This window comes from Fukomys damarensis, unplaced genomic scaffold, assembly GCF_012274545.1.
Source record: "Fukomys damarensis isolate Sample0158 unplaced genomic scaffold, DMR_v1.0_HiC HiC_scaffold_19, whole genome shotgun sequence".
NCBI classification, from domain to species: Eukaryota; Metazoa; Chordata; class Mammalia; order Rodentia; family Bathyergidae; genus Fukomys; species Fukomys damarensis.
The window spans coordinates 64471606-64485177 of NW_022900931.1; the positions used below are offsets into that span (position 1 = coordinate 64471606).

Below are 13572 nucleotides of genomic sequence, written 5' to 3' on the forward strand. Positions count from 1 at the left end.
CCCCCGCGGGACCTTCGGCATCTGGGCCGCCTACCTCGCGGGCGGGGACACTGTCTACCTGGCCAACTACACCCTGCCCGACTCCTCCTTCCTCCGGGTCTTCAAGCCCGAGGCGGCCTTCCTGCCCCACTGGGTGGGCATTGCCGCCAACCTCTAGACCAGGGCCTGGCTGTTCTTTGTCCTGGGTCACCAAGAGCCAGCATGTGGAGGGCACAGCATGTGTGGGCCGCCTACCTCGCGGGCGGGGACACTGTCTACCTGGCCAACTACACCCTGCCCGACTCCTCCTTCCTCCGGGTCTTCAAGCCCGAGGCGGCCTTCCTGCCCCACTGGGTGGGCATTGCCGCCAACCTCTAGACCAGGGCCTGGCTGTTCTTTGTCCTGGGTCACCAAGAGCCAGCATGTGGAGGGCACAGCATGTGGACTCAGGATCCCTTAGGTAGTGTGAACCCAGCCACGTGTCTGCAGAGTGACCTTGAACAAAGACTTAACCACTCAGCCTTAGTGTGCTGCTCGGCGATGGCACAGGCAGAACTTACTGAGCAGCAAACTCAGAACTGGGCAGCTCACCTAGAGCTCTGCCTGGGAACCCCGTGCCTTGTAATGTGTGGTAAATGTCGGCCACTGTCATGGCGCAGCTGGCGTGGCATTTGGAGAGCTTCAACATGAAAACCTGGAGCAAGAGTAACACAGAGTCTCAGGTCCCACATGGCCTCCCGGGAGGCTGCAGCGTAGACTCCATTTTGCCCTCCAGTCTGTTGGCTGAAGCTCAGGGCAGGGTGGGCACAGGTCTGGGATCAGCGGCCTCCAGATGGCACGCTAGCGAGTGAGAGGAGGCGCGTCAGAGACCCGGCCTGGCCTCGGCCCACATCAGATGCCTCTCCGAGGGGTCTCGGTGGGCGCTCTGCTGTTGGCGCAGCACAGACCCCACAGCGGGGGTCGTTTATAAGGAAGGGAGGTTCCAGGGCCTGAAGCCAAGGAGCTTGGGGCCTGCACCTGCTTGGCAGCTGGAGGGGCGTGGAGTGGGGTCACGGCAGGGCACAGGGCACCTGGGCTCGGGTCCTGGTTTCTGCTACAACCACATTCTCTCTGGGTCAGTGACCCTCCCTGTAACCACATTGACCCCTCCCGGGGTCCCACCGCCAATGACCGAAGTTTGTTCAAGTTCCTACCCTCAAACCAGGTGTGCTGGAGCTGGCCTGTAATCCCAGCACTGGGAGGCTGAGGCAGGAGGATCCCAAATTTGAGTCCAGCTTGGGAAACTTATGGTCCTACTGAGGGCATGTCTTAAGGTAAAACATAATAATTTAATAGGCCAGAGATATAGTACTGGGTTTAATTCCTAGGACTAAAAAGAAAAGTTCCCACCACCTTCCTCACTCACCCTGGGAATTAAACCCCTCCGTGAGTGGTGGTGTTCCATGGCCGCAGTGCTGGTCTCCTGGGTCCAGGGGCCTTGAGATCCATGATCCAGAACTGGTGTCATGTGCTGCCCTCTGTGGGTATGCAAGGAGCCAGCACTCCCTCGTTTTCCCCAAGTGACCAGTTTAGAAGACATTTTGATCACATCTCCTTCCCACTCAAAAGCCTTTCCAAATTCTCTCTCTGAATCTCTGTTTCCTGGCTCAGTTCTGAGACAGCACGTTTTTCCTTCATGGAGAAATAGTAATGTTTGTGCCCAGAGCTAATTTGGGCCCAGTCTGCTCCCCTCAAGTCCTCAGTGCAGCTGTGCTGTGCTGGGTGTGGAGGGGGCTGGGGGGTCTCTCTCAGCTCTCCTGCTGTGTAAATCACCCCAGACAGCACGCCTGTGTGTAACCCGGGAGACAGGCGGGAGGATGACAAGTTCGAGGCCATCCTGGGCTACATAGCAAGACGCAGTCTCAGGAACAAGCGACAACTGTGTTCTCCTGCGGGCTCTGTGGCCAGGTTTGGGTCCCTGTCCAGCGTCTGCTGCAGGCCTGACGGGAGACTGCCGTGTTCCTTGGCACCTGGCCTCAGAGTCGCACACTATCCTCCCTGCTGTGTCCTGCTGCCCTGCTCCCCCCGGGAGGGGACCATCGGGGAGGCTGTGCCACAACAGAGTCCTGAGCCACAGAAGCGATCGTCCCTTGGTCCTGCACTCCAGAAGTCCAAGGTGGAGGAGTCGCAGGGTCGGTGCCTCCTGGGGACCGCAAGAGAATCTTTCACACCTCGCTCTGCAGCTGTAGATGGCCGCCTTCTCCGTGTGTGCTGTCACCTTCCCTCTGTGCGTGTATCCAGATCTTCTCGTTTTTGCTTTGCTTAGCAGTACTGAGGATTAAACCCAGGGCCTCACACAAGCTAGGTAAACACTACCACCAAGCTACATCCTTTATTTTTATTTTTCATTTTGAGACAGAGTCTCACTAAGTTGCCCTGCAGGACTTGAACTTGGGATACTTCTGCCTCAGCTCCTGAGTAGCTGGGAATACAGCAAAATTCCCTCCTCTAGTCAGTTGTGGTGGTGCATACCTGAAATCCCAGCACTCGAGAGGCTGAGGCAGGAAGATCGCTGTGAGTCCAGCCTAGGCTATATAGTGAGTTCCAGGGCAGTCTGTTTGTTTGGGTTTTTTTTTTTTTTGGTACTGGGATCAAACTCAGGACGTTGCACTTTCAAGGCAGGCAGCAGAACCACTGAGCCAAATCCCAGGCCCGCAGGGCAGTCTGAACTACATAGTGAGACCCTGTCTCAAAGAACAAAAACAAAGCAAGAAAAATTCGCTCCTTTTACGGGGCACTAGTCATGTTTGATCAGAGCCTGCCCTAGTGACTCAAGATCCTGTCTCCAAACACAGCCTCATTCTGGGATCCTGAGGGCTAAGACTTCAACAAAAGAATATTTATGGGGGACACGGTTCAGCTTAGAAAGGCAGCCTCCTGACCTTGATTCGGAGCTCTTCTCTAAGAGATGGCTGTCAGTCCCTTCCCAGTCCAGAAAGAATGAAATCGGGGTGTTTACTCTGCCAAGATGGTCACAGCTCCCCATGATCGCTGGCTCTCAGGAGCCACACCATCTCGCCGGTTTCCCCACATGCCACCCACAATATCAAAATCACCTTATTTAACTCACATCACGGAGCTATGTGTCATGGTGCATACCTATAATCCCAGCACTCTGGGAGACTGAGGCAGGAGGATCCCAAGTGTAAGACAAGCCTGGGCAACTTAGTGATAGCCTATCCCAAAATAAAAAATAAAAAAGTACCGGGGATGTAGCTCAGTATGAAGCCCAGGGTTCAATCCCTGGTACTGAGAAAATAAATAAAAAATTTTAAAAATGTGAAACAGAAATCCTGAAGCCCCTGGCAGGTGTCACCAGTATTTTGATGTCACACAAAAGAATTTCTCAAGTTGATGCTTCACCCTGACGCAGCTCAGCAGGATGAGGACCGTGGACCCCGAGTACAGTGCAGACAGGCGACTGTGTCTGTCACAGACTCGCCTCGGGACGAGAATGATCCCAGAGCTGTTTCCCTGCCCTGTTCCTTTCTCGAACACCCTGGGGGCGGTGTGGGCAAAGATTGGGGAGCCCCTCCCAGAAAGGGCATGGTACCGCGGCACCCCTGGCTGACAATGGCTTCCTGTGTGTTTGCTGTGCCTCAGTCAAGGAAACGAGTGGCTTTGGTCCCATCAAAGTCACAGCAGAAGCTGGGGAGCTGCCGGTGTAAATCCCACTAGCCAGGCGCGGGGGTACACGCAGTGGTTCATTCAGCCGATATTTACCCGGCTCCTCGCCGAGGCCGTGAGTGCCGAGGCGGAAGTCGGCCAGCGAGTCGGGGCTGCCCTGTCCTCAGCAGAGAAGCTGGGGCCAAGGATGCTAGATGTTACGGAGTGAAGACTCGACCAGCATCACTGTGACTTGTGAGCATTCCGTTACATTCACACCATGACCTAAAATTATAGCTGATGTTTTAAAGTTTACAGAAGCCACAGCGGAAGCACATTGCCTGATCCCAGCACATCTTCCCTCCCCTCCGTCACACTTAGCCCGTCACTCTTGCCCCTTTCTGCAGCAGCTCCGGGGCCCACTTCCACGCATGTCTTCCGCTGCACCATCATGGCTGCCTCAGTGTCCTAAATGGATTGAAAATGTTGGTGTTTCTTGGTCATTCTGAATTTGGGGGAGACCCAAAAATTCCATGGTGTACACACCTCTCTGGTGGACAAAGTAGATGTGGAAACAGTGTAATTTTTTTTTTTTTTTTTTTTTTTTTTTTTTTTTTTTTTTTTTTTTTTTTTTTTTTTTGTACCAGGGATTGAACTCAGGACCTTGTCTTGTGCTTGCGAGCTGGCACCACTGACTAAATCCCCGGCCTGGCATCACGTTTTTAAGAGCCTGCCTTTCTGTTGGGTGGCACTGGGCCACAGCATTCAGCCTATTAAAAAGGGACTCCAAGAACAATGGGGTAAATTTTTGAAGTGAGGGGGAGGATTTCTGAGGAGGATTAATAGCACTTTTTTTTTAAAGTCAGGGTCTCCCTGTGTAGTTCAGGCTGGCCTTTAACTCACAGTGATCCTCCTGCCTCAGCCTCCCAAGTGCTGGCTTTACAGGTGTGCACCACCACACTCAGCTGTACTGTCTGTTACTGTAATAAGATTTTATTTAAATGTTCACTGTATATTTTGATCACAGTTGTAAAAAGGGGAAAATCTGCTTGTACTTGAGCCCAGAATTTCTTCAGCCATTTTCTGAGCTGCCCCTGCTGTTTCTCATATCCATGACACTAATTCTGGGGAAAGCACTCCTTACATCCTGCAGACTGCCTCCCGCTGCTCCGGGATGTTGCTGATGGAGTCCTCACCCTGTGCTGTGCCAGCAACTTTATCCTCCTGTTTCCCAAACCTGGTGATGAAAGCTAGAAGCCTGATCCGACTGCAGTTCTTTTTTTTTTTTTTTAAGAGATTCACAGCTGAGCCAGGTGCGGTGGCACACACCTGTAATCCTAGCACTACGGAGGCTGACGCAGGAGGATCTCCACATGTTCAAGCCCAGCCTGAGCTCCACAGTGAAACCCTGTGTTGGGGGCAGTTCCTCACTGGTCAGTGAACCTTCTGCTGCTTCGCTCAGGCCAAGGACCTGCTGGCCCTCGTTCAGTGTCAGCTGCTGAGGCTGTGGCAGCAGCGAGCACAGTCCTGTGTACTCTTCGTAATTCCTGCGTCTGACTTTGGCAGCCATAGGCAAACAGTGGCTCCATTCATAGACTGTGGTGTCTTTAGTGGATGCAAAAGGGCTATTTCCTGATAGTTTTCCTTATTTGGAAAAAAAAACCCACTGAGAAGAGTTACTATTTGCCAGATTTCTCTCCCCCCGCTTCCTCCCTCCCTCCCTCTAGTTCCAGGGCCTTTGAACTGATCTGATCTATAACCCCAGCCTTCTTTCTTTTTTGGAGACCCAGTCTCACTAAGTTGCCTAGGATGGACTTGAACTTCTGTAATCCACTTGCCTCACCCTCCCAGAGTGCTGAGATCACAGGCAGCATTCACAACCATGCACTTTCTAAGTCCTTGCTTGCCTGGTTTCAAATCCCAGCTTCTGACTGGGCACGGTGGCACCACCTGTGAGCCCTGCACTCAGGAGGCTGAGGCAGGAGGATTACTGTGAGTCCAAGGCCAGCCTGGGTTATATAGTTACAGGAAACAGGAGAGATGTCACCAGAGACCCCCGCAGTGGGTCCTGGTCTCCTGTGAGTCATACATCACAAAGCTAATAAGAATAAGGAAAGAAATAAGAGAGAAACCTGGGCCTTGGGGCTGATCAGTGTTGCTCTAAGCAAAAAAGACAAAGGCCCCCAAGCACATCCACTATTTATTGATCACAAGCTTGGGAAGTAATAGAGCAGGGTGTGCTTTGAAGGCATCCAGTGATACAGGGCCAAACATCTGGCATGACGACGCTGGCAGGGCTGGCAGGATTAAGTGCGGTTTATCCTGCTTAGATGGAGCAAACCGGTACTGAAGCCAGGAATAACTAGCACGCAACGCATCGGGCCAGTGAGAAGCTGTAGTTCAGGGGAAAGGGTTTTAACTGGGGTCACGCTGACCTCAGCTGCACGTACTCAGCAGAGCTCTGCCGCTCCGCAGAGGTCTTAGGTCTCTGTGACCACCTTTGCGGGAGGGGCTGTAGGCGCCTGCTCCGTCACCTGCCATGTCCACGTCCATTAGGAGCTTCCGTCTGGCTCCCGATATAAAACGACAGCACCAGATCATGGAAAGCAAAAGCAGGGCCACTTATCGCCCGCCAGTATGGGGCAGGGAAGTCTGTCACACACAGCGAGGTCAAGGCCGGCCTGGACTACACAGGGAGACCCTGGCTCAAAAAAAAAAAGAGACCTAGCTTCCCTTGCTGGCTGCGTGGCCTTGGACGAGTTACTATTCGTTTCTGTTTCTCTGCTTTGGTTTCCCACTCTGAAGATGGGGTTAAGCGTGTCTCCTCCGAGCGAGGTCAGTAGGCGAGGACCCACGCGGCTGTCTGTCCGTCTTAGGGCGCTGCAGGGTGCCGAGTCCCAGCTGGCCGGGCCACGTTCGTCCCCGTTCCCTGGTGGCCTCCCTGGCCTACATCTGGGCAGCACAGGAGAGGAGAGGCCGGGCTAGCTCCCTCCCAGGCCTGCCCCTTCCCTGCTCGGCCCGTACACCCTGGGCGGGGCTTTCTGTCACCAGGTGCCCAAAATGAGGAGAGGACCCGCAGGGAACGCAGAGCCGGAAGAGGTGAGCGGGGGCTCTGTTCGCGTCCTGCTCACAGCTCTCTGTGGTGCACACACCTGGGCAGAGCTGGCACTGACCCGATCCTAGTTGCCAGGAGAGGAACGCGCCGTTTCCTGCTGTCCCTGGGCTCCTGTCCCTCGCGGCCACACCCTCTTCTCCGGCCCCCAGGAGTTGAGTGTCCACCTCTTAACTCTTCGCTGCACCTCTCTCCTCCGCCCTCCCCGGGACTGGGGAGCTGCATCCCTAACACTTTTCCTTTTCTCCTTTTGAGACAGGGTCTCACTATGTTGCTAAATTGCCCGGAGCTGGGCTGGAACTCGCAGCCCTCCTGCCTCAGCCCCTCACAGCTCTGGGATTAAAAGAGTGCACCAGACTGCTCCTTTAAACTCCTGCCTCCCTCCGCCCCTTTCACCAGTTTCCAGGAGCCCCAGGGACAAAGCGATAACCAGATTTCCCTGTTGCCATCTCCCCTGGGGACCAGGCCGTGGGCACTGCCCCCTGGCCTCAAAGGCCCCACCGCCCTCCCTCCTCCCTAGCCTGGCAGGGAGAGGCTCAGTCCCTCCCTCCTACCCCCAGCAGGGAATTCAAAGCACAGATCTGTTATGGCTGTGAATAAAGTGGGGATTCCAGAGTGGCTCATTTGCATCTTCAAGTTAAGCTCCCTCTGGGCCCTGCTGTGCTTATGGTTTCAGATCTGCCAAGCACAGGCTGGAGGTCAGCAGAGGGGCAGCCAGCAGGGGCTGAACAGTGGACGGGACTCAGGGCTACAGTCCAGGGGGCCAGGAGGCACGGAAGGGTGGATCGTGGGGAGCACAGGCCAGCTGTAGACGTGACCAGCCAAGTCCAAAGTGGGTCAGACAAGGCTAGCCTGGGGGAGAAGGAAGCGGAGGAGATAGATTCCAGAAGAAAATCTCTGCAGGTGTCGGTCCCTCCACTTCTGCAAGGGAACTGGAGGCCACTTCCTCTTTCAAAATCGGGGTCCACAGTCAGGCGTGGTGACTCATGTTTGTAACCTCAACACCCAGGAGGCTGAGGCAGGAGGATCACAGTGAGTTCAAGGCAATGCTGAACTACATAGCAAGACCTTGTCTCAAAACAGCTAAACAAAGTTGGGGTCCCTTTCTGGCATCCCAGAGGAAGACCCCAGGGGACCCGGATGGAAGGAGGGAGGGACATGACCTGTCCCTTCCCCCACCCGGAAGGCCAGCTCCGGTGCCGGATGCAGCTGTAGGAACTGTGAGTGGATAGCAGGGTAGCAGGGTGAACTTCCTGACTTCACAGAGTTCGGGAAACCCAGGCTCCACCCATTGCCAGCGAGGCCCAGCTCTGATCCCAACTGCAGGACTGAGCCGTTGGCTGTCCCCAGAATTCCCTGTGTAGCCGGGACTAGGCTGCTGCTGTTCCCGTCTCCTCCGGTCACCTCAGCACCTTCCCTGTCTGCATCCCAAGCCCTATCTCCCCTCAGCTCCCCGAACTCCTCCCTTAGCCATGGGGCCCTGAGCCAGTCTTCCAGCCTGGATTCCTCGCTACCAAACAGTCGTGACCCGAGCCAGCCTGGTGGCACATGTCTATAATCCCAGCACCCTGGGAGGCTGAGGCAGGAGGATCACAAATCCAAGCCCAGCCTGGGCAACTTAGTGAGATCTTGTCTCAAACATTTAAAAAAACCGAGGATGTAGCTCAGTGGGGAAACCCTGGGTTTAATCCCAGTACCTGCAAAAAATAAAGTAAAATAAACCTCAGTAAGACAACACCATCAGACACTCAGGCTCCCATAAAAGTGACAGCTGTATCAAGCCTGTTCCAGAGAACAGAGACAGTGGGGTCATAAGGTACCTGCTGGGAGTTTACTAATCTCGCAGCCCTGGATTACACAGAGCACAGAGAGGGTGAAGCTCTTGGCCAACGTCACACAGCTTCTCTCCAAACCTAAACCTGTCCCCTTCTCACAGCTGGTAGGTCTGTGGGTTCCCCCAGCCTCAGGTAGGTCAGTTAGGGGCCTGTCCCTGCACAAGGAGGGAGGGAAAGGCCCAGGAGGTGGGAGACATTGCTCTAGAACCTTCTGCCCTTTTCACCCAAACCAAACCAGCCTTATCATCTTTCTGTTTGCCCTAAAGGGAACAGTTTAGAAGACCAGAGATTCAAACATTTGATTATGAAAGTGTGTTGTTCCAGTATTGTTTTTTCACCTACTTAGCACCAGGAAATGGAGACAAAAAGAAGGTGGAGGGAGAACACACACACACACAGAGACACACACACACAGACGAATGAATGACAGCTGAAGGTCTTCTGCTAACATTCATTGGATTTTTTCTTCTTTTTTTTTGGTACCGGGGATCAAACTAGGGTCCTTGCGCTTGCAAGGCAGACAGTGGAACCACTGAGCTAAATCCCCGGCCCTCATCGGATTTTAATGTGATCTGAAGTTTTGAGTGATGTATAAATCAAAAGTAAGGATGTGGCAGTGTTACATCCTATACCAATTTTCTCTTTTCCAGTTCTGGGGTTGAACCCAGAGCCTTGCACTGAGCGACATCCTAAGCCTCTTTAAAATTTTGAGACAGGGTCTCACTAAGTCACCAAAGCAGCCCAAGCTGGGCTGAAACTTGCGATCCTCCTGCCTCAGGCTCACAGAGTAGGGAGGACTGCAGGCGTGCACCAGCACGCCTGGCTGACTAAACCTATCTCACCAGCCAGAATAACCAAACTCCAAATCTGCACAGATGTGGCAGCTTCAGTTTCAAATAGGTTTAACTTGCTGGGTTTAGCTCCATTGTTCTCTTAGTGGCCATGTGGCTCAGAAACACAAGGCTTGGCCAAGTTAGCTGGAAACATTATTTTACTTGCCTTTGCAGAGTCTCCAGAAGATGCTGCTGCTGAAGCATACTGAAAAGAGACGCTGTATTTTTTTTCAGTACTGGGGATTGAATTCAGGGCCTTCCCACTGAGCAATATCCCCAGCCCAGCCCCACCCCGCTTTTTTTGAGACAAGTTCTTGCTAAGTCACTAAATTGCCCTGGCTGGGCTAAAATTTGTGATCCTCTGGCCTTAGCCTCCTCGGGATCTGACCATGCTTGCCTGAGGAAAAGCTGTAAAAGAGTGGTTGGGGACCTCATGTTCACTGGAGTGGCAGCAGCAGTGTCCTCTGCAGGGGCTCAGGGTGTAGGGGACCCTTGTGCCCTTGATTCCTCCCACATTTCCTCATTCCTGTCCCTCAGGGCCCGAGCTGCTTGACTATGGCAGCGTGGGCAGGTGTCGCGAGCCGGCGACGCAGAGCACTGTCCAGCAGTGTCTCAAACCTGAAAGAGCAGCGGGGTGGAGACGGAGCAGAGAGAGGAAGGACGCCAAGACGAGAGTCTGATCAAGGCGACGTTTATTGCAGGCAGGCATCAGCCTTTTAAAGGAAAAGACCGAACTATTATGGGCTAGGATTACCATAGTAACCGCAACACTCGCTCCACGGGAACGAGGGTTCACACGGGAAAGAGAAAGCAGCCTCAAGAAAAACAAATTAACAACACTTGCAACTAATAATCATGATTCCCAAATAGGTGGAGGAACTTAACAAAATGGAGTTACAACACCTGACTCCTACAGATAACGTCAGATCTTTAACAGGAAGCACCTGACTCCTACAGATCTTTGGCTGTCCGAGTTTCTCCCGTGCAGGGTCAAAAACAAGTTTAACACGTGCAGTCCTTAAAGAGGAACAAATGTTATCTTTCAAAAAGCCAGTGGGCCATGGCTGGCTTCCCACAGCCAGGTGTTGTCCAGCCCAGACTGCACAGGACAGTGCCCACCCGTCATGTCCAGTGCCCCTGCCGTCAGCAATAACAGTGCCAATGCAATGCCACTGAGTCACAGCCGCTCTGCCCTGGCCTCTGGCTACATGGATGGGTCAGAACCTATTTTTCCATCCCCTACAGTGGCTCTGCTTATGCCGAGCAATCACATCTGCAGAGCCTCACCCTCCCTCCTGGGGCCTTTGATTACTCCCAGGGGATCTCAGCCAACAGCTGAGACTCATCGACTGTTTCATCTATATAAGGAACAGGCAGAGGGGATGTTACCGGAACCCCTGCAGTGAGTCCTGGTCTCCTGTGAGCCACAACAGCACAAGGCGAATTAATGAATAAAGGCAGGAAAGGAGACTTAGAGAAGAAGCTGAGCTTTGGGGCTTATCAGTGCTGCTCTGGGCACCAAAGACACCCTGAGCTTGCTGCTTTTTATTGGGTTCATAAGGAGTAAGAGATTACTCAGAGGGCAGCTATGATCCTAGGACGGTGAGGACTTTATGTTGATTAGGAATCTGTCCCACCTCAGGTGAAACCTTTCTCTTATTACTCAGTGTTCTCAAGGAGCCAGAATATCTTCAGCTGATGTAATCTTGCCCTGGCGAGACACAGCATCAAGAGAACGTGGAGGTTTTAGCTGTGCCTGTAGGCAAAATAGAGTTATGACTCAACATGCCATACCTGGCCTATAGGCAGGAAAACTAGGCCTATTCATAATTTAACTGAAATGATTTTCCCAAAAATTATGTAGAGTTGCTCCCAACAGATCTACAGCCCACTAATTGGGGTTTTCTGTACAGGGATGGGAAAGTCTCACTGCCCTCTGCCTCCAGGGACACTGCTGGAGCCCCATGTGCTTTGGGGTGGTCTGTTCTCCACGGCCACCCAGGCCTGGCACCGACTGTTCCTGGAGCAGAGTTGGAAAGAGCAGACATTTGTCCCCAAAGAGAAGGCAGTGCATGGGGATGTCTTGGCCAGGACTGAAGTTTCCTTCATCTTTCAGAACCAACTCAGAGTTGTCACAGGACATGGCCAGTGAATGAGGAGGCCACCAGGAGCCATGCGTCCTTCTGTAGTTCAAGCAGCTGTGACCACAAGGTAGACAGGGTAAGTGCTTGAGTCCACGACAGCCAGAAAGATTCCCTCCAGAGGGGATACAGCCAGGCATGCCACACATAGACATGTCTAGAACCTAGGTGCTGAGTGAACAGCAGACACACCATCTACACTCATAGTCTAGTGATACACACATTTGTTTTTCAATACTGAGGATTGATCCCAAGACTTTCACATGTAGCCACATCATCGGCCCCTTTTGTATATATTTATTCTGAGAAGGTTTTGCTAAGTCACTAAGTTGCCCAGGTTGGGCTGGAACATGCCATCCTCTGCTGCCCCAGCCTCCCAGAGTGCTGGGATCATGGGTGTGAGCCACCACACTTGGCATGATGCACATTTAAACAATGTAGGGCTGGGGGTGTAGTTCGGTAGTACAGAGTCTGCCTGGCAAGTGCGAGTCCCTGAGTTTGATTCCCAGTACCAAAACAAAATCCCAAAAAAAACAATGTACACAGAGGTTTCCAACTTAACAATGTTTAGAATTTTTGGACTTTACAGTGGTTTAAAAGATATACATATTCAGTAAAAATCATATTGCAAATTCTGAATTTTAATCTTTCCTCAGGAAATACTGTGTGCTATCAGACTGTCTTGCAGTGGGCACCCCATGACCACAGGGTAAACAGCCTGTACTCTAGGGTACTGTGTTGCCAAACTATGATGTTTGGTAGGCTGGGTGCGTTCAATGATTTTTTTTTTTTTTTTTTTGGTATAGGGTTTGAACACAGGGCACTGTGCATGCTGGGTAGGTGCCTATCACTGAGCTGCACGCCCAGCTTTTTCTATTTTATTTTGAGACCGGGTCTCACTATGCAGTTCAGGCTGGCCTTGAACTCACTATGTAGCCTAGGCTGGCCTCAAGCTCACAGCAATCCTTCCTCAACCTCCTGAGTGCCAGGATTACAGGCGTGTGCAACCACACCAGGCATGAGACAGGGTGTTGTAAGGGGCCCAGGCTGGGCTCAAACTCGCAATCTTCCTGCTTCAGCCTCCTCATTAGCTTGGATTAATAATGTGCATTACCATGTCTGGCTAAATATGGTTTTTTCAATTTATACTGACTTTATTAGAATGTGGCCCATCCTAAATCAAGGAGTATTTGTACTCATATATACACACACTCCTGTACGTATGGCCTTGTGTTCACAACCACCAATACACTATACACCCGCGCATATATATATATATGATGGATGCACATCCATGTGCTACGATGTACACATCTGTTTCTGTGCACACAATTTTACCCTAAATAGACACCATGTATAGATGCACACGTACGCAATGCATACACATCCTCCTGTGTAGACACACCACATATGAACATAACATCTACACACACCTGCACAAATACACACTCCAGCCAGGCATGGTAGCACACTCCTGTAATCCCAGCACTCTAGGAGGCTGAGGCAGGAGGATCGAAAATTCCAGTCTAGCAAGACCTCGTCTCGAAATAAAAAAGGGGCTGGAGCTGGAGCTCAGTGTGAAGGTCCAAGGTTCAATCCCCAGTACAGACCGACTCTGGAGATAGATCTGCATTCACGTACTCATGCGTGCACCCCCGGTTTACACACGAGCACAGAGGAAACCACACTCACGCACCCACCCGTGTTGGTGCACACAGCGGGTGGCCCTGTTCACGAAGCCCCGGCCTCATGGCTTCCGGAGCCGACGCCCTGCCTTCCCTCCCCACAGCCGTGGCCGGTGCCCATGGCGCCTTTTATCCTCTTCGTCTTCATCGCTTCCACCCTCTTCCACCTCCAGCAGCGACTGGTGCAGACTGAACCCGGGAGAAAGGGACAGAATTGGAAGCTACCACCCACACTGCCACCGTCCCCACAGATACCCGCGTCTGGAGGGCATGTTCACCGTCCACGCCGTGGGCCGCCTGGGGAACCAGATGGGCCAGTACGCCACGCTGTACGCCCGGGCC

General features: G+C 52.7%; 1 long non-coding RNA gene across 1 annotated transcript; it reads left to right on the plus strand.

Moving 5' to 3' along the window:
• Nucleotides 1–10915: 10915 nt before the first annotated feature.
• On the plus strand, nt 10916–13566 carry LOC104873870. The gene is made up of 3 exons (XR_783601.3): nt 10916–11006; nt 11521–11624; nt 13335–13566. It is a non-coding gene; the product is annotated as an uncharacterized LOC104873870 (long non-coding RNA).
• Nucleotides 13567–13572: the final 6 nt, after the last annotated feature.